Consider the following 4,265-nt stretch of genomic DNA (forward strand, 5'->3'; position numbering starts at 1 on the left):
ATCCTCTCTGGTGAAATGTCTGTTTATGTCTTTAGTACTTTTCAAATTGTTTACTCTAGGGTTTTGAAAGTTCTTTATATATTCTAGATTGTAGTCCTGTGTTGAAGATGTAGTTTATAAATATTTTCTGAGATCCTCTCTTGTTACAACGTGTTGTGAATTATATTTCTAATCCACTAGAGTGGAGATAAATTAGCATAAGCCCAGATTACATATCATTATTAGATTTTCAGTGCCTAGTCCATTTCCCACTCATTGGTCCACCATCTAAACAGTGAAATTATGACAGAGTACTTTATTTTTTTTATGTTTAATCAGCATTCATTATTTAGTTAGCACATTTAGTAAAAGTTACATGTTTGCTTTTTAGTTTCTCTGAAGTACAGCCTGCCTGACACCTGACATATTTAAGGAATCTAGTGCTTTAAATTATGATAATGACCCCAAATACGCCGCATTCCTTATTTTACTTAATCTACCAGACCACTGAAAGATGACCTTTCAACACAGTGTGCCCTGTGCAGTTGAAAATCCATATAGCTTTTGACTCCCCTCAAACTTAACCACTAATAGCCTAATGTTGACTGGAAGCCCTACTGATAACACAGAACATCAATTAACACATATTTTGTATATTATGTATTATACCTTGTATTTTTACAATAAGGTAAGCTGGAGAAAAAAAAACATGATTAAAAAAATCATAAGGAAGAGAAATCACATTTATAGTACTGTATAGTAGGGGTGCCTGTACCATAGTGGCTTGGTGGGTTGAGCATCCCCACTTCAGCTCAAATCATGATCTCAGGGTTCGTTAATTTGAGCCCCCTGTCGGGCTGTTCTGGTAGGTAAGAGCCTGGAGCCTGCTTTGGATTCCATGTCAGTTCACACACTGCCTCTCTCTCTCCCGAAAAATAAATAAACATTAAAAAATATATAGTACTGTATTGTAAAAAAATCTATGTATAGGTGGACTCATGCAGTTTGAACTCATCTTGTTCAAGGATCAACTGTATTGTTACTTTTATTTTACAGGTAGAGAAATCAAAACCTAAAAAAGTTTTAACTAGCTCAGGTTCCAAGGCAGTAGAAATAAAATTTAAACCGGGTCTAAATCATTCCAGAAACTCTTAGCTACCATTCAGTATTGTCTCTCTGGAGCTAAGTCTTGTGGAATGGTCTGGCTTTTAAAGAAGTCATGTGACAAGGTCTGAGAGAAGTACCATCAAAAGAGACTCCGATTGGATTTCCACTTTTGGCCATGATGGACTCAGAGGGATTGGATTTGCCCTCAGACCCACCCTAATGGAGTTTAAAAGTAAGCCTCAAAACAATCAAAGGGATTTCAAGTAATTTACCTGCGTCTTAGAGCTGAAACCTGAAAGTATTTAAAGGAACACCCAAAACCAACATACAATAACACAAAACTGACACCTGTGGCATTGAATCATAGGATTGCCTGGTGTGCAAACAAACACTAAATCATGTCCCAAGGGGAAAAAAGTTAAGACACAGATGCAGAGGAGACAGGGCAAGATGGCGGAGAAGTAAGGAGCTCCGTACATTTCACTTGCCCCCATATCTCACACGGAGAAGGCCTGAAGTCATAGGAACCCTTACAGAATCCAGGAGTTTGGGAGGAAAAGGAGACGGAGTCTGCTAAGGGCACTTTCTAACGTGAGTGTGAACTGGGGAAGATAAAATCGGCCAGGGCCAGAGACACAGAGGGAGTGGGGATCCCCCTCTGTGGCTAGCCGCAGTGAGTCTAGGGGGCAAAAAGAGTGGCCGAAACTGCTCAAGACACTGTCCCTGTCGCTGGAGAAGAGAAATACCTCCACGCAGGACACAGAGGGATCCAGTTTCCTGGGTCCAGCTGACCCTAGGTGGGACGCACTGGTTCCAGGCGACCCCCGGATGAAACTGCTCCTCACCAGCCCGACCTAGAAGAGATGGGAGCAACAGCCTCTGGCTGGATCCCCAGGGGGAAGGCAAGAGGCTTGAAACTGTCCTGAGGGGCTCACCTGCGAGTTTATACTTCAGTCAATTTCAATGGGGCGCGCGGACTGAGATCTGGAAATGAGGCCTGGCCTGAGATATAGAGCACGGCCCACCTTGGCTACGCCCCTGGCACAGGAAGTTTACACACCCGAAAAACTGAGTTGCAGCGCTTGGCTCAAGAAGGGACTGGGGCGCCGCCACTCTTCTCCCCATAACCGCCAAGGCAGGACTCCCACGGGTCGCACTGGACCAAACCATGCCCATCCCTGCTAGAGAGCTGCCCTCTTCTTTTTTTTTTTTTTTTTCTTTTTACCGGAGCCTGGGCAAGACGAACATGGATGCACTGCCCTGATTAATTCTGGTCACTAGCTTGCTTAAACAGTCACATTTAATGCATTCTCTAGATGTAAATTCTACACCTACCTACCTTTTCATCTCTTTTCTCTCTGGAGTAACCATATTATATAGTTTCTCTGGATAGCATCATCATCATTTCTTTCGCCTCTTCTCCAACCACGTTCCAATCTTTTGCTTTTTGGAAAAAGCCTCTTATTCCTTCTGCCTGCTCATTTCATTTCCAATTTCACTTCATCCCGCCCTGTCATCTCTCTCTTTCTCTATGCTATTCAACCAGCACTGCATACACGCAGCTATTTATTTCTAGCTGGGAAAACTGGTTATATGCTTTAAACTGTTCTTTGTCTATTGGGTTTCTTCTTTTTTTATTTTTATGTATTTTTATTTCTTATTATTCACTTTCCCTTCTCTTTTCTCTTTTCTTTTTCGTTTTCCCTTTCAGTTTGCGTGTTTGTTGGATTTGTCTGTGCGTTTGTGTACCTTTGTTCCTTGTGTGTTTGTCTGTTTTCTTTTCCAGGGCTACCTCAAGAAACAAGCCAAAGTACACATGGTGGAGAGTCCCAAATACCACTACGAGTAGGAAAATAAAATAACCAAGGTCTCAACAAGAGAGACCAAGAGATGCCATTCAAATAACACTTTCCAAATGAACAGGCCCTGGACAGTCAAAGAGCCTTCTTTGGTACAGCAGCGTTCACAGGTGCAGAGTGCATAACAAGCTTTTAAAACTAACAAGAGATAGAAAGCTAACCAAAATGACGAAATGAAAGAGCTCTCCTCCAAAGAAATTCTAGGAAGAACTGACAGCTAAAGAACTGCTCAAAACAGATATAAGCAGCATAACTGAACAAGAATTTAGAACAATAATTATAAAATTAATCGCTGGGCTTGACAAAAGCATGGGGACATCAAAGAAACTATAGCTACAAACACTATGTAGCTTAAAAATAGTTATGATGAAATAAAAAATCCGATAAAAGAGGGGAGGGGCAAGATGGCGGAGAAGTAAGGGGCTCCGTACTTGCACTCGCGCCCATATGTCACACGGAAAAGATCTGAAGCCATTGGAAACCTTACGAAACCTGAGAGATTGGGAGAAAAAAGATGCAGAATCCACTGAGAAAGACTTCTAACGTGAGTTCGAACTGGGGAAGATAAAATCAGGCGGGGATCGGAGACTCCAGGGTCGGAGGCAATCCCCCTCTACCCTCTACGGGGAGCGAGAGGGGAAAAAGGGAGAGTCTGAAACAGAAAAAGCTCCGCTCGGGGCAGAGAAACACCCTGCGCGCCAAATACCTGCACGCCAGGTCCCCTCGCTCCAACTGGTCCTGGGGCTGGGGGGGGGGGGGGGCGATGCTGAGCGCACAGACTGCTGCTTTGTGCTGACTCCTGGCTGGCTGCACTTCTAGAGTAGCAGCGCGCCTGCCGCCATTGTCCTCCCGGCGGGCTTGGGCCCCTGGAAAAGCCGCGCGGACACCAGGAGTCCGTGCTCCTGGCTACATGGAACTCTGGAGGGAAGGCAAAGAGCTGAAAACTGGGAAATTTGCCTGTGAGTTCGTGTTTTGGGTGACGAGCCATAGAGGGACCCGGTTTTCCTCACTCCAGCGGGCTCGGGCTCAAAGAACCCGGCAGGCAAGCCCCCGCCCATGCGCGCCAGCCCGACCCAGAGAAGGAAGCAGCGATTCTGACTCCACCCCCAGAGCTCGGCAGGGGGCCTGGAATTGCCCGAGAGGGTTGCCTGGGAAGCTGTGTCTAAGGCAATTTCAGCGGGGCGCGCGGACTGGGATTTGGAGACTGGGACTGGCCTCGGTTGAAGAGTGCAACCAACTTTGGCTGCACCCCCGGTACGGGGAGTTTACACACCCAAAAAAGCAAGGTGCAGCGCTTGGTTCAAGAAGGGACTGGGGCAC

This window comes from Hyaena hyaena, unplaced genomic scaffold, assembly GCF_003009895.1.
Source record: "Hyaena hyaena isolate Hyena2069 unplaced genomic scaffold, ASM300989v1 scaffold_475, whole genome shotgun sequence".
Lineage (NCBI taxonomy): Eukaryota > Metazoa > Chordata > Mammalia > Carnivora > Hyaenidae > Hyaena > Hyaena hyaena.